Consider the following 21689-nt stretch of genomic DNA (forward strand, 5'->3'; position numbering starts at 1 on the left):
CAATAATTCTATGAAAATTTTGAACCTTGCTACAAATAACTGATTGTTTTATTCAGTAAATGCCATTGCACACCTAATTTTATGAATGTTTCTTGTAATATTTTTCTCAGCTTTCCAATGGTGGTCTTAAAACGAAAATCGGTTGGGGGGCTCATGGCAAAAACGGCGATTTATTGATAAAATCTAATCCAAGATGGCCGCCAACAAATTTTCTACTCCATTTAAAAGCTCTGTTCTTCGTCTTTACGGGCTATTTGCTAGTTGTTTCATAGCAAATTTATGAAATATCACAGGAAATAGATCTCAAGGTTTGCTCAAAATTCAACTTTTTTTAATACTGTTAGGCCCCTTGGCGAACGGGGATCCACTATTTCGAAGTATTAAAAGTGCAATTCTTATTTTTAATCATTTTCAACCAATTAAGCGCAATAGTTTTAATATTTGAAGACCTCGTGTCAGTAGTGGCCCCGTTTCAGCGAGAATTACTCACCGGTGAAAATTACTTTTTCAAGGTCCCCAAACATTTTCAAACAATTCTTTTCAGGGCCACCACTGCATTCAACAAAATTTTTCCTCAGAATGGGTCTCTTTCGCGCATGCATTCAAACAATGTACTAAAAACCCATCCTTATTCCGGTAATCGAACATAAAATAATATTTTATCTAGTAAGTGTAACATATTACAAATTTCAGGCCACTAGTATAATGCATCCTACACTTCGTGTATGTTTCTATGTACGGGCACGGCATGTAGTCCTTCCACGTGAAACGACCAAAAAACAGTTCAAATGTGTAATCAACCTTCCGACTCTTAAACTGATTGTCCATTTTAGCTTAAAAACTAGAAAACTCTAGTAAAAATAAGCACCACGATTGGACTCTTCCCTTAGTCAATGAGATCACCGCCCTTTCTTAAAAAAATAGTTTTCTATTTTTCTCTTACTCGGAGCGGTGATGTAATCTAAACACACTTAACCAGTAATTGAAAGTTGTGGCCTTATTCAATATATTCGGCAGATATATTTCGAAAATATTAAATGTTGCCAATCATACAAGGTCTATCCTGCATGCTGTTCAACATCGCTCTTGAGGGGGTGATCCGACGAGCGGGCATCGAAACGAGAGGCACGATTTTTACCAAGAGTAGCCAACTTCTAGGCTTTGCAGATGACTTCGATATCATTGCCAGGAACTTTGCGACGGCGGAGGCAATCTACGCCAGACTCAAAGCGGAGTCTAGGAGAATTGGGCTAAAAATAAATGCGTCAAAGACCAAATACATGAAAGGAAGAGGCTCAAAGGAAACAAATGCGCGCCTCCCACGGACGGTAACCGTTGACGGCGACGAACTAGAAGTGGTAGAGGAGTTCGTGTATTTGGGATCGCTGGTGACCGCGGACAACAACACTAATAAGGAGATCCAGCGGCGCATCAAAGCGGGAAATCGGGCCTACTTTGCCCTTCGTAAAACGCTACGATCAGGAAGCATACGCCGCCGAACGAAGCTAACAATGTACAAAACCATTATTAGACCGGTAGTTCTTTATGGACTTGAAGCCGTGACGCTGCTTACGGAGGACATACGCGCCCTTGCCTTGCCGTGTTTGAGCGGAAAGTGCTGCGGACGATATTTGGCGGAGTACAAACTGAAAGCGGAGAGTGGCGGAGGCTTGGGGAGACTCCCATCGTACATCTAGCGAAAGTTAGCAGGCTACGGTGGGCCGGACACGTCGTAAGGATGCCGGACGACAGTGCGACGAAAATAGTCCTCTTCAACAACCCCACCGGCACCAGGAACAGGGGGGTCCAACATTAGGGTGTCCCTAATCACATACAAAAAATGTTTTCTCTATTTTAAGTCAGAAATGATTGCTACCTACTATGGTTTCTATAGTTTTCAGCTTTAAAAGCGGTTGCCTTCATGGTAACTTTTCTCAGATGTTCCACAGTGTTCCGCCCTAAGTTGTACATGAAGGGATACAGCATAAATTAATTCATAAAAAAATAAGTGAGATTCGCTGCTCTCCCCCGAGTTACACCCCCTTAAAGATTACATGTAAAAATTAAAAAACCAGTGATAGCTGCTAAAGGGAAAAAGGTAGAGCTCTACTGTCTTCGACGAAAATGTGCAATTTCATATGATTAATAATTTCTTAGAACGTTCGAAAAGCATACGAAGCGTTATTAAAGAGCTAGATCAAAAAACTGTTTTGGAGGGTGTCCCTAAGAATTTGGCTCTATAACTTCTTTCATGTAAGAGATAGAAATCTTCAGTATTCAACAAAGTTTCTCGAAAATAGTTTAGCTACAACTTTTCTGTAGATAGCAATCATTTATGACTTAAAATAGAGAAAATATTGTTTGTATCTGATTAGGGACACCCTAATGTCAGAATAATTTTTCACCACTAGAAAGTGCTTTTTGAATGAAGAAATTTTTCTGAAGCAACTATTATGCTATGTCTTAAGGTTACGATGCTATTATGAAAAAATCCGAACCGGAATAATTGGCAAAGTCCCTAAAGCTGCCAATCATACGGAACAACGGGTTTGTTCATCGGTAAGTGTACATTTTTCTACACATTTTCCAATTTTTTTATTACTTTCAATTTTAATCGCCTTATGTTTTTTTTTATTTTTTAAAAGTGGTCTTAACCATTTGGCTTTTCACCAACAGTACCGTATAACTACTGGCTAATGTCCTATGGAGTATAGGAAGAGAGGTTTTTCCGACTCAACAAAAGTTATTTACAATTTTATATTTGGTAAACGATAATAGAGGTCTTTAAAAACTCTAGTTCCCGACATGAAGTTACATCAGTTACATGTTCGGCTCTATTGATTTTTATTCGATTTTTTATTTTGTAGTCTTAATAGATTGGCTTTTAATGAAAGAATATACTGGTAAATTATGGCTCCATTTTACTGGAGATATTATAGATCTTAGTGGGCTGTTTTTTGACGTCCTAAGTAAGGCCATTATAAATATTTAAAAAAGTTTTTCTCCTTCCGGTGTTGACCAACTGAAGGGGGAGAAGGAACAAACAAAAAAAAATTTTTAAACGAGCAAAAAAAAACTGCGTTTTTAGCATTTTTGCTCAAAATTTAAACGGGAAAACTAAATCTACTCTTGCTTTTTACATATCCGTTACTGAGCCATTACAAATCTATTTGAAAGTTTTTGTCCTTCCGATGCTAAAGGGGAGGGGGGGGGGGGGTCGAAAAAAAAACAAAGATTTTTTTATTGTGCAAAAAAAAATTAAGATTTTTAAGAATTTCTTTTGCCTCCCGATTTTTAGAGCCAATTTTGAATGGAATACTACCGGAACTCAACTGATGTAATGTAATTCGGCCAATTAAAAATTCGTTCGTCAGAAATCTTCCAATTTCGAACAATTTAATAATTCATAGTTCAGATTTCGATCGAACGCATGAACAAATGCTCAATATCTAAGGATTCAGTGTTATCTGTAAAGCCAAAATAACATTAAAAGGTGTGTGACATAAAATTAATACGTTGTAAAATCAGAGCAAAACTAATCGAAAACGTAATCTGGTCAATGGAAAAAATTGCTGCGATTTCGCAAGCTTACATTTTAAAATTTCGCAACTAAAAAAACAATAGACATATTATATCAAAAACTTTTCGCGAGAAATACAATTGACTCTAGAAGCAAGAAACCTTCAAATAACTTGAATGATTATGAAACAAAAAAAAGCCAGAAGATAATGGAACTCGTCCAGACAAAGATAACTAAACTCTACCCCGTAGCGAGAGAATGGAAGGAAGGTAATCAGGTTTATTATTGCACAAGCAAAGCTTAGCCCCGGGGAACTTTTGCATTGTCTGTTGGTTGGTGTGTTTTATTTTTTCTTTTCTTCCCTTGCCGGTTCCTGCTCAATTGCCGCACGATTGCGTTCAGAACTATAGTTCAGGACATTTTTGCAGCAGAGGCTAAGTCTTTTTACTTTCGATTTGCCCAAACTTGTTCTACCTACCTACACTGACTGCAGCTGCATTTTATTCGCCATCATCAAAAAGTCGTCCGTGGACGACGTGACAGGTTCCAGTCCCAGCCCAGGCAAGTCCGTCTACGTCTACCCGCTGCTGCCACAGCTAGGGTACGAGTGCTGATAGTTGACCTTCAGCTTTGAGACATTTATGCATTTCGCAAATTATGGACACAATTTTAAATATTAAAAATTGGAACCAACAATACATTAAGAAAATAAAATTATAAAAAGATAAACTTCCCAGTCGGCAATAAGATGCTTCTAAACAAATGCTCGTCTAATGCAAACAACACAAAAGAAATCATTAGGGAAGATGACGACTTTCTTGCTTGCTACATGCGCGAATCGGACCCAGAAAGAAAAAAACAACATCAGCATAAAAAAGAACTCTTCACGCACAGATGTTTCTCCCGTTTCCCATATGATGTGGAAAAGTCTTCCTTCCAGTTCCAGCATCTAATACGTTTGGTGGCATGACTGTGTGGTGGTTATTCCTGCTGTTGTTGTTGTTAGTTGATGATGACGATGATGGTGATGGTGATGGTGCTGGTGGTGGTGATAATGGTGCTACTTTCCAGCCAAACTGATTCAAAACAAAGAGCACGTACGTAGCTTACAGTACAGTCAGTCAGTCAGTCTGGATGGCAGGGTTGTTCGTTGGAGAGAATGAGAGAACCACCCACCCTGTATCACCCAACCGCCCCCTGTCTGGACTACCACCCACAATGCTGCGAAGTGCGAACGGACGGACGACGACGGCTGGGTTGCTCCGTCGGTTTCACACACAAACAGCTGCAGCCCCCAGTTACGTTACGTACGAGGCATAGACTATAGTGTTTGTGTCCAAAGCGAACGAACGAACGACCCATCAAATACAATTATTCGCGAACCCGTCCGTAATTCCCTTTCCAGCTGATCGGTTCAAAATATAATGCGTTCTCCATGATGAAAGTTAGTCGAACAACGGGGCGAACGGAAAGCGGAACCCTTCGAACGGGCGATTGTGATTGAATGTTGAGTTGCGATTGAATCTCTAGAATCGCTTACGCATGAAACCTCGGGGGGATATAAAATAAATCATCTCTAATAGATTGGATTTTTACTGCCTAATTGCAAAGCTGGGTCGTACAGTTGAAATGCCACTTTGTTGCACCCTGTGCGCCCCCCGGGGGGCAGGCCTGTTGTCAGCCAATCAACTTATTTCATAACCAGAGAGACAAAATTTACAAGCCATCACGATGTGTTTTGCAAATACTCATCATACAAAGTATCTAAAACACGATTTGTTGGAGAAGGCTAGTGCTTAAATGACTAGACTGGTTTTCCGTAAGAGCAGTTTTCTTAATTTAGGGTTGGGAATTAAATTCTTGAAACATTGCTCTTCAACTAACGATATAATTTACTACGTTTACTGCGCGACGGATCGATTCAGTCTTCATAACCATCAATTTTTTGGTGACTTGAACATGGGTTTAACTCTCGGACCTTTCTACAACAGTATTTCAGGCGATCAACGTAAAGCATTTTCTTCTAAATTGCTTATTTTCTTTCTAATAGAAAACGTTAAGTAATAAAATAAAAGACGTTTTATAAAAAAATGAAGTGCGAAATGCAACAAACACTCATGGCTTGTCTCGTTTGTGGCTAAATCTCTCCAAACGACGACCGGGTATGAAATGGAGCAGACAACTGAGAAAAAGCGTCAAATATGGCTCTAGCCATCGGAAGTCATTATCTAGCGCCTCCGCGTGGTCATACCCGGTAATGCTCAAAAAATAGTAGCTAAGGGGAGGCTCGAACTCCTAGCTCAAAATCTTTAGTTGAGCGTGTTCATTCATTTACATCACTAACCCATCTGAAATTCACTAGTCTAACATTAAATTTTGTTACGCTCTCTTCTTCCCCACTGACAAAATTGGAAGCGCTTAACAAAATTTGAATATCAGATGGCTTAGCGGTGTAAATGAACGAACACGCTCAACTAGAGCTTAACAGCTGTTCGAACCTTATCTTCGCTTAGTCAATATTTTTAGCCTAATAAAAAGATTTTTCAGTTTGTTTTATTTTTCAGATTAAGGATTTACTCTTCCTTCGGAATTTACACGGTGCGCTTTATTTTAACCCGGTTTTGATTTAAGCGGAACATATCGCGTGACTTTAGCGTATTTCTTAATTAAACTGATTAACAGTTGGGCATATTTTACTGATCATCATAAAGGATTGGATAACTCCAAAACACACACCGAAAATAATTTGCTAGCTTCATTTTAATTGTTATTTGTGCAATATTGTGCAGTACTATTTGAGTAATATTGTCATATCATATTTGTACCTTTTTCTCTTTTAGATATGGCATTTTTGCATCATTTTTGTGTTATTTATGTTTTTTGTGTTTTTACGATGGAATTATGCTCGTATGCAAAATTTCATTTGTTCATTATTATGATTTTTTTCACTTTGGCGTTTTTCGAATTATTTTGGTTTATTTCAGAGCCAATTTGATATTGGGTTAGAAGCTCTTTTTTGTTATTTGAGACACGTTTTATTCTGATACTTTTGTGCTGTTTTAAAGTAACTATAATAACATTCAGTGAATTCTAATATCTATCTACCATTTGTATCATGTATGTGTGGTTATTTTGTCATTTCGGTGTTGAGTCGTTTTTATACTAATCTGGTGTAATTTTTGTATTATTTTTATGACATTTTATTATTTGTTTCATGTTATTTTTGTGGTATCTTCGTATTATTTTTGTAATTTGTCAGTTTCGTAATTTTTGCGTCTTTTTCTGTTGTTTTTATGTTGATTTTGGAATTATTTCCGTATCATTTTTGTAATTTACTATGCAAAAGTTTGGATCCACTTGCATTTTTTGTAAAACTTTAAGTCTTTTTGTGTAGTAAATACCTTTATTCCATTACTTTTGACAAATCTTCTATATATATATATATAAATGAAATGCTGTTCGTGTGTCCGGTAGACTCGCAAAACGGTCGACGGATTTTGATGAAACTTGGCATACACATTGCGTTTGATGAGAGGAATGTTGTTAGCATGGTTTGAGACCCCTCCCCCCTCTAGAAGGGGGGGGGGGCTCCCATACAAATGGAACACAAATATATTCATAACTCGGAAACTAATCAAGCAAATTGAACCAAATGTGGCATGGGAAGATTTGTGGAGGTAGAATTTTTTTTCTAAGGTAGATTAAGAAATCTCCTGCTTCTAAGAGGGGGGGCTTCCATACAAATAAAACACAAATTTCCCCATAACTCGACTATTAATCAAGCAAATAAATTTGGGAGTTACTGGAGGCAATTTTTTTTTCTATGGCATATTGAGATTCCTCTCTTCTCTGGAAGGGGGGAGGGCTCTCATACAAATTAAACAGATTTTTTTGCAATATTCAAAAAGTAATCGAACTCACGAGTGCTGCCGTCCATACTAAAATATAAGATAAATTTGGAACAAAATTGTTAAGAATAAATCGGTGAAGCCTAGATAATGGGTCAAATTACATAAATGTAAGATAATATAATACTTATTTTAAAAACAAAATTGAAGAGAAAATAATGTGGAGATTACACTAAGTTTATGGTTTCTGACCAGTTTTTAACTGATTTCAATCGAACTGCACTGATATTTTATTACGATTTTGCTAACATTACCATGTTAAGGGTTGGTAATAAAACCCAAATTGTTACGTTGGACTTGCTGCTCGAGTCACAAATGCTGATGCGTTGGATTAGACATATGCGGCATGTTTTAGAAATATCTTGGGTTGTCAAAAAGAAAGCTCTTGGTTGCAAGATTACAATTAATCAAATCTTCAGGATTATGCATGTACCCCCTTTTTAGAATGGCGTAGCAACGCGCGCCGGGTCCTCTAGTTTAATATATAAATGGTTGAATGTTTTGATTATGTTTGGTTTGGTTTGCTAAAGCAAAAAAATCGAAATAACCACCACTAGATTTAATAATTGCTGTGCAGATTCTGGACATTCTACGAACCATTTTTTGTAGCATTTTTTTATTGGAAAGCATTACAAGTGCGATTTAGGTACTCCCACATGGTTTTTTCACTTGTAATATGCATTTTGCGAACTTTTCGGTTCAATTCCATCCCATAGAGGCTCGTTTTTCAGCACTCCTTGGAATTGTTTCGATAAAAATGGTTTTTGCACAGTTTGAACGTGTGTTTGGGGTCGTTATCCTGTTGGAAAATGAACCCGTTGCCGAGCAAACGGAGACCAGATGAGGTTATGTGACACTGCAGCAAGCGATTAGTACTTTTAATTCATGTTAACATTGATTTTTATCAGATCTCCGACTCCATCAAGGCTAAGACTACCGCAGATCATGATAAAGCCTAATAGAGCTATCAAACCATGATAGTTGACACGCATACATTCTTTCAAATGGTTGCGATCACTAACACTTATAAGCAATAGTAACTCCCTTGGGATAAAAGATGGCATTAGTAGTATCATCCTTTGCTGTGTATATGCAAACCTGCTTCGATGCCCAGTCTTGAGCTCTGGAGTCTTCGGAAGAATGTTAGACTGGATGAAACTGGGAAATTTCGATATCAGTCCAAAAATATATTGAGTAATTCAATGGTAAGTGGGACTCCAACCCATGCCTTCACGGTTCATATTCGAGTGTTTTAGGCACGTCTTGTTCCTCTGCCACTGCAAGAACTGTTATCAGTCTGAATACAAGAACTCAGCCACTGACTTTTTCTCATTTGGACCTCCCCTCTCCCTTGTGAAACATCCCCTTCCCCTTTGAGAACCACTCTGTGCTGATTCCCTTATGCTGAGAAACATATATGTAAAGTTTGATGAAGAACCATTATCAAGGCATTTATGAGTTATGGCGGAACATCATACATATACTAACGTTCACTTTTATATATTTATAAAAGAAGATTTTTCTTGTTTTTGTTTGCATAATGTTTGCATCATTTTTGTGCACATATTTTTGTGTCATTTTGGTATTATTTTCGTTTGATTTTTAGAACTTTTAGATGTTATTGTGTCTGTATTGTAACATTTTTGCATTATTTGTCATTTATTTTTCTTATTATATTACATTTTTTGTGCAGTTTTAGTTTTCTGCCATTTTTTGTACATTTTTTGCTGTAATTTTTCGCATTTTTTATATCTATTATGCGTTATTTTGTGTCGCCATTTTGGTTATGCTTATGAATCATATTTATATCTTGCCGCGTCATTACAGTGGGATTTCGAATTTGGCATGTCTCGATTTTGGCAACAAAAGCATCCGTTTTTAGCAACACAAAATATTTCCCTTACAAAAATATGTTTAAATATCAGTCAGTTTTCGCATACATCCTTTAAATGATGCAAAAATGGGTATGAAATGGGGAAAGGCAAATTTTGGAATTTTTTCGCGGCCCTTATGCTCAACAACAAACGAGCTCAGAGAGAAATCAGAGTATGTATGTGTTAGCTCTTTCTCTCCTCTTTTTGTTAATATTTTTTGTTTTGTTTACACTTGCCCAGTTTTGCTAAAAATGGCGGCAAAAAGTATACGGTACAACATTTAAAAAGCAAATATGTTGCGCGTTCGACTGTTTGCCATATCCCAAGATGCCCAGCAACTATTCGAAAGCAAGGTAGTGGAAGACCAGCCAAAATTATGGACGCAGAAGGACATCGTTCTATTTCTCATTTCTTCAACAACAAGCCCTCTGGTTTGGCTATCAATTAAGATGCACCAGCCGAATGTTTAAAGAAAATTTTGATCCCGTTTATACAAAAACATCATGCAGATGGACAATACGTGTCTTGGCCGGATATAGCATCATCGCATTCCGCCAATAAAACACAATCGTTCCTGAATACCCGTTCGATCCCATTTTTACCCAAAAACCACGACTCAAAAAATCTGTCTCAGTGCACCCAATCGAAGATTTCTTCGGGATTTTGAGTTCCTTGGCGTACAAAAAAAAACTGGAAAAAACCGTTTTCAAATGTACACACATTTTTTTTCAACAATGGATAATGTATCTTTAATTTCGGTAAATCAGATCTTCTTCATGTATCTTTGTCTTTTTTGACAGCTTGAGAAAAAAAAATCCAAAATTTTAGTTGCCACCCGTTAGCTCTGGCCATCCCAAGCCAGGTGGTTCCAGGCTGCCTGATCTCAAAACCGCGGTTTTGGACAGACGGTGGAGCCGCACGGCCTTGCTAATAGGTAAGTCTAATATAAGTTATTTTAATTAATTGTTTTTTCGTTTTAGCTTATGAAGCAAATAGCAAAGCAAAGCAAAGCCTAGGTGCTACATTCCGTTATCGAAACTTGACCTTCTGTTTTTATACGACAGACTTCGCAGCCAGCTGTTAGAGTGCAGGACAATTGCAGGGCCAGTTGCTACGATCCTATTGACTCTGGCAGCCTCTCCCAGTCGGGATTCGAACATATGACCACTGGCTTATTAGGTCAGCATCATACCTCGAGGCCTATGAGCTTATGAGCTTATGAAGCACCTCCTGCTATATAGTGAAAACTGGCCAAAACGAGTTTTAAAACTGCACATGGATATCAGAAGAAATAATTAAATTAATTTAGGCACTTATGGAAACTCAGAGGACGCAACACTATTCCATTCGAAGGACTGTTGGTGAGATTGTTCTATTTTTGCCCATTATACAATATTTCATCTTAATATTATATTATTAATAGTATTATTATTGATATCACATATGTGAAAGGCTGGATGATGGAGTGGATTGCCAATCTGAATCCTTAAGGTGAAACGGTACTGAATCCAAACATAGCCGGAAAAATGGCGCCCATGTGAGGATATGTCCTCATATGAGCGCCATTTTTCCGGCCATGTTTGGATTCAGTACCGTTTCACCTTCAGGTCTGAAGCCAATATGGCAGTTCTCAATTCTCACAAACAAATCATCACGTGGGTTGAAGTTGATACAGCGAAATTAATTATCATATGGAAGGATCCTAATGTTGGAAGGCGACTCTTATAAGCCCGGAATGCGCACAAGTGCCTCTACTTGTGCGTCCGCCCAATCCATTTTGGCCCTTCTGTAACAACATTAGTGTAAAATTCATTTGATAATCAAATTTAGATCTACTGTAACTCTACCTACATACACTGGCAAGTTCTTGAACTGATGGTGGCTTTCCCCTACTACTACTACTTGCTTTAAATGACCCAAAAATTATGCCCTTAGTATGTTCATGAAAAAAAACTTTGCTGTTATAGAATGTTTCGAACAATATTTTTAATGCCGTAGAACTACGTCTTACCGCACGTTGCCAAAAACTTACTTGCACTGGACGGATAGCTCATGGCGGACTTCTGAACATAAAATGGTTTCATTTACATTCAATTTGTTCATATCAAAAAAGGGTCTCGATTTTGACACGGTTTCGATTTTGGCAACATAGACGACACGCATTTGTTGCCAAATTCGAAGTCCCACTGTCAATATGTCAATCCCTTTTTGTAACTTTCTTGTTTTTTTATTTCTACAAATTTTTGGATATTTTTCGCATCAAGTATGTATTATTGTATTCAATATTATTTTGGTTTCATTTTCATTTGATTTTTATAATATTTTGATGTCATTGTCCTTGTCATTTTCAGTTAAGTTCCTTAAGTTTGTTTATTTATGGTCCGACTGCGCAAGCAAGCCACTATCTCAAGCCGATCTTACTAAGTCAATTTTTTAGTCTTTTATTATGGCTAATGCCAACAATATATAACTGGCATTGCTAATATCGGGTTAAAAAGGCTCCTGACGGCATTCGCTTTAATGATCTCGGAAGAGTGTTCAAATTAACCACACCGAATACAAACAGTAAGTTAGAGTAACCAGAAGTAGTGTTCACTGGAAACACCAATTTGTTTCTGAAACCGTTTTCTTCGCAGATAAGACAACCTCCGATAAAGTGATGCAAGATACTACGAAGTGCTGAGCATGTGTAAAAACAGACCCGAAACATGAATGAAGAGCCGGTTTTTGTTTTGTATTATATTTTTAAAAAGCAAGTTTGTTCAAGTCGTTTATTTTGTCGACAACTTATTATTTTTAGAATCAACTTGGTAGTTTTTCGATATCATCGCTTTGGCCGCTACTCACCCTACAACACACAAAAACGCTCAAGGAAAATGACATCGTTTGGAACAATTTATGATTGACTTTCTCTAGTATTTCAATGAGTTTCAGTTTTCAATTCTGGGCCCAAATCATTTAGAACGAAATAAAAGAAATTTTCAACAGCACATTTTTAAAATGTCGAAAGCTTTTTCTATGGAGGCAAACTTTAACGACTTAGTCGAAACGCAAACAAGTGAAAATCTATTGTTTGCTCACAAAAACGTTCCACGTCAGCGGGAAATTTACAATGGTCAACCTTGTTCTGCTGGGCTGGGGCAGAGTTCGACGGTGCTGTTATATAGGGCCCACCACTAATAGACTGCATCACCGCCGCAGATGAGTCGTTCGTTCGGTCGTTACACGCCATGGCTCCGTCCGCTCAGCACAGCACAGCAGGCTTTTGTTTTGGTCATAACCAAAGCAACACTTGAAGCCCCGTTACTTCGCGTCATCGTGATGTTTTCGTCTCTTTGTTTTGCACCCCGTCGACGACATCGATATATTTCAGCTGGTTTTTACTGCGAAGACTGTGTGTTTGTGCGGTTTGGCACACGCACTCACACACACACAAACCGTTGTTGAATTGTACAATATTCTTTGCAAGCAATCATATCGAACATTTCCCTACCCAACAGCGCTTCCATCTGCTGCGCGTGCAAGAGAGACTGCTGCTTCGCAGAGATGAGACTTGTAGCAAACAAAAGTTTAGTCAATGTTTTGCTTACAATTCCAATCAACATCAGTCGTCCCACAAGAGGTTGTCGTGTAGTTGTAAGTTTTTCCTCGATAGCAGCCACCAATACATTCCTTTCACTGGTATGTATTGGTGGCAGAATTGACAAATAGAAAAACGACTTGAAAAAAAACAGATTGAATGAAGGACAAAGAGACGATAAATGAGACCCAGAAATAAAATTTTGGCTTGTCCTCCATTCTAATTTTTCGTCTAAATTTGAATCTGAAACCTAGTTGGAATGTTATTGGACCATTTTCCATTATCTTCCCAATCGACGTTTTTTCTCTCTCTCCAATAGATTGAATTTTCCCTCCCCCTCTTGGCAGAGGCCATTTTTGTGCAAATTCTTGATTTCATTGAAAATTTCGAAACAAGGCTAAAAATAGAGGATAACGTTCAAAGTTGATACTCACTCTTACTGTGCACTCAACATTCATATTTTTCTTCTGTTGTTCCGAAGGAAAAAGCCCCGAAAAAGATGAAATTGATCAAAACAAAAACTGCGTCATCGTTTTTGTTCAAGTTGGTTTTTCTCTTTGGGTCGAAAAATTGGGCTCCTTCTGGGCGGTCTTGGCGTTGCCTGACGCACTGGATGGCGTTTTCCTACTTTTCCACGGCACTGATTTCCCCGTAGGACGAAAAACTTTCACGCACTGACCTCCAGGAAAACCAGGGAAAAAACAATGGCGTTCCGATTTTCTGCTAATCCACTTTTCTTTCTCTGCGCTTCTGTCAAGGGCACCTCCCTTGTTTGCAACTGCTGCTACGCTTCTCCTAAACTGCCCTGATCTCGCGCACCTTCTCGAATAGCACTCGTACACCTTTCGCATCCAAACACCACCAATCGCCTTTATCCGACCACGGAGCCCAGATAACTTCCTGTTTCTTAGGACGCCCACGGAAGTGCCTTAAATTTTTTTTCTTCTTAGATATCTGGACAAAAGACACAAACGTACAAAAACCTCTTTGCTGCTCTGTGGAACAAAAGCCTCTGACAGACCACAAACCAACGGCAGCAGCGTTTGCTCCGTTCGATCCGTTTCTCTGTTTGCAGCGAGCCGCTCACTCTCTCGTTCTTCGTTCAGCTTCTCAGGGCTCTCGCTCTCACGAAACTGACCAATCGATTCTCAAGAAAACAACGAATACTCCTTCAGTCAGCAGCGAGTCGTTCTGATTGTTTGCAACTTTCCATCTGAATTCGTGTACAGCAGTAGACATACCTCTACTGAAACGGGCGAAGCGCGCCTTTGCGTAGCACAATTTTTTGCGAAAATGCGTCTACAAACGGGTACTTACCACCGTTCGTCACTGTGCGCGTATGGAATTTTTTCCAGTTGTGAAATTAACTAGCTTGGTCTGACTCACGGAAAACAGTGTTATCATTCGGATGTATTTTACAAACTCGTTTTTTTTGTGCTACAAATAGAAGCGCCCATATCAGTAAGTTTTTAAAACGACGCAAATAATTTACTGTTCTTATCAACGACGATGTTTGATGACAAAATAATCATTGATAAGAAAAGTGAGTGGAGCGAGAAATTACAATTTTGCTTTGCATAATTACTTAAATGTCTCAACTAACAATTGAAAAGGGCTCAAAATTCGCTGTGACAGGAAGTGAACAAGAAAAATATATATATGGAAGTCGCCTTTAAGGCGAATTTCAAAATTTACCCCATTTTTTTGACGGTAATTTTGAAATTTACGCGATTTTTTTGACGGTAACTTTTAAATTTACGCTGATTTTTATGAATATTTAGAAATTTTCACGGTTTTTACGCGATATTCCGAATACACACGGTTATGCTCTACGCGTCTATTTTGACGTGCAGTTTTAGAATTCACGAGATTTGTATGCAAATTTTAAAACTAACGCAGTTTTATTACGCAAATTATGGAATTCAGGCGACTTTCGAGATTTCGCTGTTTTCTATGAAAATTCTAAAATTTACGCAATTTTCATAATTTGCCCAATTTTTTACGCGAATTTCGGAATTAACATGTTTTATGCTAATTTTAACAAACGCAGTTTTCTAGCACAACAAACAGATGCATAATTGGCTACGTGACAAAAGGGGAAGCTGACTGGGACGGAGCCAACCGGGGTGGGACGAGGAACGTGAGTACGAATGTATGTTCCGCCATAACTCCATAAAGTCTGGACGGTTCTTCATTCGTTTGTCAAGCACATGCTTTTTGACATAAAAGAATCAGCGCAGGGGGATTGACAAAAGAAATGGGTAAAGCGGTTTGGCTTCTCTCGCATTTGGAACGATAGCAGTGGCTGGATTTCTGAAAGGGGGAATAGGCTGGTCATTAACAAGTGGGAGGTTCAAAAACGTGAAAAACGCTTTGTGTCGATTGTTGCAAGATTATTCTGTGACAATTGTATCGGAGATTTGCAAAGAATTTTCAATAGTCAATTGTGGGGTAACTCAACGTCAGTACAGCTCGTGTGTGATTTCTTACTGTGTCGCTATGAACTCTTAAGATTAGGGAGTAATATGCATGTAATTTGAAATTCTTTTGCCCACGTTTTGCCTTTCTACTATATAAATATTTAATCGTCCAATTAGTTTCGGGGAACGATGCTGGCCCAACAAGCCAGTCGTAGTATGTTCGAATCACGACAGGGCGGTGCTGGTATAGTCAGTAAGATTATTGGACTAGCCGCGTAATTGTCTTGTACTCTAATAACTGGCTACGAAGTCTGTCGATAAAGAAGGGTTCGTACAAGACATCAAATTTAATTAGTTTCTATGGATAGAAGATTGAACACTTTAGGAACACATTTTACGTTGAGAAATGATCTAATTATCAATCAATGTCTACCTCGAGACCAACTGGAAACCTTAAATAAAAATAATTAAATTCAAATATCAAACAATCTGATTTGCTGTGGGTACTCGAAACTTTATATTTCGCTCTACCGCTAATGGTAATGGCAAATGGCAATTCAAAGCTACCACCACAAGCTAGTACGCTGCTAATATTGTACCCTGGCTCACACACAACCACGATCGATTCCACTTTTTGTTCCAATACCTACATTTGTTTACTACTGGCGAGACGAGACGAGAGCCGTAGTTGCTTAAGCTAGAGAAAACTTACAGACAGTTTTTGTTTTTTGTTTTATTCGATTACAAACACCCCTCAAAGTATTGCAATGTTGTGTTTTCAGTTTCAGGCTTCGGGGTAGTTTTAGTTGCTCATCTCACTCAAGCAAAAATCGCACTCACCGCTATCACCGCATACAAAGATTTGTAGGGTACACTCATTCTCAGCTTTAAATATTTGCGTCGTTACTGGCGCTCAGCATATGTAATGTATGCTTGAAGTATTATGAACCAAACTAAACTGTCAAAATGTTTTTTGGTACATATTTTCCACCCACACAGCCTATGCTCATGTGTGTAAAAACAAATCAGGCTTTGATTTTTACATAATCGCAGTTTTGTTGTATCAATTGATCACCATCACAGCTCTATAATCTTCTGATACGATCAGCTACATCTTTAGCAAAATAATAAGATTGGGCCTGATTCCTGGTCAGGTGGAAGAACTGGCCAAGTTAAACATTTCCATGATCAGCACTGGGATACATTGCATTGTTGTGCATTATCCCTTAACATGTTAATTGTGCAAGAAAACAGTACTGAAATTTTTTCAGCTGTAATCACTAGTTGATCAAACCCTATCATAATACAATATTGTCGTAGTAACTAATCCTAACATATTTACCTAGCATCAGTTAAAAAACGTTCCAGAATTCAACGGAGGTTCTTTTTATCATTCACCACTTCAGGCACTCTTTCCAATCAAATCTAGGATACGAAACTGCTGCTACTCTGTTACATCAAGCAAATTTCTTTACACTAGAACAAATCACACAAATCACGAAATTGTCGATTCGATTACAGTTACATAGTTTGCCTTGGCTCGTCTAATTTTTAAGCACACACCGCAAACTTACTTTGCTAAATTGTTTTACTTGTTATTGCGAATTTTTCAAAATCAAAAATGTTTGTTTTTGCACTTGCTTTTAATGAAGTCTGACTGCTGAATGACTGACAGACTGACTGTCTGACTGATTTCTGACAAAAAAAAAAAAACTTCATGGGCAGAGCTGCCAGAATGGTTTACCAAACTGCTATATTGCTATATTGAGAGTAAAAAGCAAGGCGAGGAAGAAACCACGGTACTTACAGACCCAAGCAACCAGAAGTTCGAATATTACTTGACACGCGAACTCGAAAGTTCACAATTAGTTCAAATTCAGTTCCGTGGAACTTTCTTGCTGATTAGTAGTGTATATCAAGTATATGTGGAACTAAATACTTTAAGAAGTGCTGTGAGTACCCCAAGTAACAATTTCAGGCTGATCAAACGCTTTTATAGCTGATTTTATTCAACCTGTGGCTGAATGATGGTTTAGGTTTAGAAATAAAAACCTTTTTTCAGCCCCTAAACATCTAAATCTGGTGATTTTATCAAGCTTCAGACCTGTTAAAAGCCGCTTTCGAAGCTGCGATGAAGCTTAATAGAGGTTTTTGCGCGCTTTTAAATAGCCAATTTGCGCAATGCTGTCAATTCTATTTTTAGAACGAGAAATAGTTTTGCAACATGCTCGTCCAGCCGCTTAATCAACGATTCATCAACCTTTTGCAGTCAAAAAAAATCTATTTTTAGATTTAAAAAAATGGAACGCGTCATTTTTATTTTGTCGTGAACATTGTCGAGCGCGATATTTTTAATTTCGAATAACTTTAATTCGTATAAGTAGTAAGCTAACTATAATTAAACATGCATGTCTTTTTTCCGGGAATTGAACCCGCCATCTTTTGACCCATAAAGCACTCACCGTATGATCCGCCCCATTTGCATCTGCAGAACAGACAGTGAAAATATCTTTACACCTGAAGCCTAGCCCGCCTAGCGTGAACCAGTCGATAATGTCGATAACTGACAAACTTTTGCTGTCAGCCGAATTGCGAAATTCTATGATCTGACACTATGTATGCTGTGAGCCGAAAGAAAACTTGGTAGAAGTTTATAAAGCCACTTTAATACCCTTAAGCAGCCTTCAAGTAGTTTGAAAGCTGTGAGTCTAATGAAAGCTCCCATTCTACACTTTAACACCTTTAAGCAGCCTTAAAACGGTTTGATGTTTATGGCTGTTTAGAAGCAGATTATTTAGTTGAAAAATCCGCTATTAAGCTTGTTTATCAGCTTTTGAAAGAAACTGGTTTGAAAAACTTAAAGTAGCTTAAACATCGCTTATTTAAACACCATTTGAGTGCTTACTTTATGCAACTTTGATCGCTTTAAACCAAGTCGTAAACAGCCATTGCTCTTGCAATTCAGCTACCATTGTTAGTTGGGACTTCATAGATATTTCAGAGCTATTAGGATGCTACATGAAGTTCTGCAGTAACCATAGTTGCCAACAAGTTCTGCGTGCATGCTTTTGGCCACGAATTGATTCTTTTTTTTTTTAATTTCTGGTGATCAAACCAGTAGAACCTAAAACCACTGACGAACTGACATGACACATAGAAGAAAATCCTTTAAAAACCATCGTCCTACACATTTTGCTTGCACACTAGCACCCTCTGTTATGCATGTCGCGGAGTAGATTGCATTTGCACGGTTTCATGCTGTAGGGTTTTTACATTTATATGGTTTTATACTGAAATCTCGAAGCAACACTCGCGCGCCGCGGTATGGTCATGTTGCGAAACATGCTTTTTTGAAAAATGAGTGGTTTTTGATTGGACGATGGAATTTACGCGAGTGTCTCGTCTGTTTGTCTGTGCTAAAACTATTTGAGATTAATTTTTTTTATTTCACTCGAATAAATTTGATAATCGCGCATTTCTAATCTATACCTATAAAAATGGATTTCTGTCTGTCTGCCCGAATCTTCCTTCCCGAAACCCCTCTCCCCACTAAGAGGGGGCTCCCATACAAATGAAACACAAATTTTTGCATGACTCGAGAACTAATCAAGTAAATGGAACAAAATTTTACATGTGGGTGTTTTTGGAGACAAGAATTTTTTTAATGCTGAATTGGAACCTCTCCCTACTTTAGGAGGGGGGGCTCCATATACAAATGAAATACAAATTTCCTTATAACTCGAGAATTAATTAATCAAGCGGAACCATATTTGGCATGTGAGTGTTTTTCGAGGCATGAATTTTTTCTATGATGAATTAGGACCCCTTACCTTTTTAGGAGGGGGGGCTCCCATACAAATGAAATACAAATTTCCTCATAACTCGAGAAATAATCAAGCAAATGGAACCAAATTTGGCATGTGGGGGCTTTTGAGGCAGGAATTTTTTAATTGTGGTTTGAGACCCCTCACCCCTGTGGTAGGGGGATAAGGACTCTCATACAAATAAAGCAGAAATTTTTGCGTAACTCAAAAACTAAACGAACTCGAGAAATTTTACTCTTTCATAAAACATAAGTCAATAACAAGACCACCAGAAGACTACTGTTTTACCTGACTCACTGCGAATATGCGAATTATTGAAATAAAACGTAACCATACGTTTTATTCGTTTATAACGCATATGCAGTTAATATCGATAACAAACGATTTTTTATAAGTTGTGCTTTTGTTATTGCATTTAATTTGTAAAAAGTTAAATAAATAACAATTCAGTTTCACAATACAATTATTGCGTACTACTGGCACATGAAATATAACGTTTAAGTACGTTATTTTTAGTGATCAAAATTAACGATATTTTCGATACAAGGGCGATATTTTTCGAAACCTTTCGAACCAACACGATCCCGCGAACACAACGCATATTCGCAGTGAGTCAGGTAACACAGTAATTCAGTGACGTCAGCAATTTCAATTAGTGCAAGAGCCAGAGGAATGTGAATATTTCGACGAGATAGACGACCGATTCTGCACCACACTAGATGGCGAATCATTTCTGCAAAGTGTAGCGAAAACGTCTGATGGGGTAATTCCAAGGGGTAATTCTTATGTTTTGCACGGCCAAACACGTTCGTTTACTTGTATCCAAGTCATCCATATGCATCATGGATGGGACGTTTCAGACGGCCCCCCAAAGCTTTGCGCAGTTATTTACGATACATGCTAGTGTGGGAGATGGCGAATTTAGACGATTCCTACCGTTAGTCTATTTTTTGCTACCGAAGAAAAGCGAAGGGACCTACGACGCCGCATTCACCGCATTTACGGATATTGCTGGAGAATCCGATTGCGAGATTGATCCGGATTATATTGTCAATTGCAAGGAAAATTGTACCATCCAAAGTGCGATATCGCTCATAAAAGTGCTATTTTGCATTAAATCGTTTCGGTCTCTTCGGCGCACTTATTGCTTGGAATATAACGAAAAAGTGCGCCGAAGATACCGAAACGATTTAATGCAAAATAGCATTTTTATGAGCGATATCGCACTTTGGATGGTACAATTTTCCTTGCAATCAGCAATAAATGGAATACAATTGCATCACATCGTTTTCCGATCAATTATGAACTTGACCCTCCCATTTTTAGCATCACGGTGAAACAGTTAAAAATGCCAATATATATTAACATTGTCGCATGAAATTCTACTATTTACTTGTTAAATAATCTAGAAATAAATTTCAACAACGAAAAGATTAGTTTCCACTTTGATTCCGTGTTTAATATTGTGCTTTGCAGCTGTACCTGGATTAATCCAGATTATTTTCTCTAATGCCAATATATATGACAAAACAAAACAGCAGCATTGCAGTTGTCACTCTTTCTCTTTCTCACTCACAGCATTCGCATTGTCGCACTTGTTGTACCAGTCGCACTTTTAGACTGCGGTGTCCAGTAAGGTGCAAAATGCGGGATATAAGTGTATATTTGTATAAACCTTTCTGCGACGATTTCGACAAAAACAATCGATATATCCCTCGGTTTTGACATCTCAGCCCAATTAACGAAAGTCTTTCACTAAATGGGCTAAGAGCTTAGTGCAATTAGCGAAAGTTGACTGTACTCTATTGGTACCTCTAGTGATGATATACATACTGGTACGGTTAACTCTATAAGTAGCATGATTGAGGTAATAGAAAATTCAGCATGCACAAACGGTGACTCGGTAATGTGTGAAATGAGAATCGATAAGGATAATCCCATCCTTAAATAGAATGGTTTTGATTCTAAGATTCGCTAGTCAAAGTGCATTCTTCAACCTTGCGGTTACGTGTTGCATTCAGGCTTGTGTTGCATTCGGACTACTGTGTTACCTGACTCACTGCGAATATGCGTTGTGTTCGCGGGATCGTGTTGGTTCGAAAGGTTTCGAAAAATATCGCCCTTGTATCGAAAATATCGTTAATTTTGATCACTAAAAATAACGTACTTAAACGTTATATTTCATGTGCCAGTAGTACGCAATAATTGTATTGTGAAACTGAATTGTTATTTATTTAACTTTTTACAAATTAAATGCAATAACAAAAGCACAACTTATAAAAAATCGTTTGTTATCGATATTAACTGCATATGCGTTATAAACGAATAAAACGTATGGTTACGTTTTATTTCAATAATTCGCATATTCGCAGTGAGTCAGGTAAAACAGTAGTGTAATATTCGGGCATGTGCTATTCGGGTTGGCGGTATTCCGGCTTGTGACGTTCGGGCTGGTGGTATTCGGGCTAATGTTATAGAATCTTTTTTTTTTTTTCAAATCTTACACACTTAAACCACAGACAAACAGACGAGACACTCGAGTTAATTCCATCGTACAATCAAA

The 21689-nt window shown here is 38.0% G+C and overlaps 1 protein-coding gene across 4 annotated transcripts in view; it reads right to left on the reverse strand.

Annotated features, from left to right (window-relative positions):
- The window catches only part of LOC128732540 (uncharacterized), a 50600-nt gene extending 33687 nt beyond the window's left edge, over nt 1-16913 (reverse strand). For 3 of the 4 annotated variants that reach the window (XM_053825814.1, XM_053825813.1, XM_053825811.1), the window contains exon 1: nt 13317-13873. The gene's annotated coding sequence lies outside the window, so the exon portion shown is untranslated. Of the gene's footprint in view, nt 1-13316; nt 13874-16644 lie in introns of those variants that run through there. The other variant, XM_053825812.1, reaches the window with a different exon arrangement.
- Nucleotides 16914-21689: the final 4776 nt, after the last annotated feature.

This window comes from Sabethes cyaneus, chromosome 1, assembly GCF_943734655.1.
Source record: "Sabethes cyaneus chromosome 1, idSabCyanKW18_F2, whole genome shotgun sequence".
NCBI lineage: Eukaryota > Metazoa > Arthropoda > Insecta > Diptera > Culicidae > Sabethes > Sabethes cyaneus.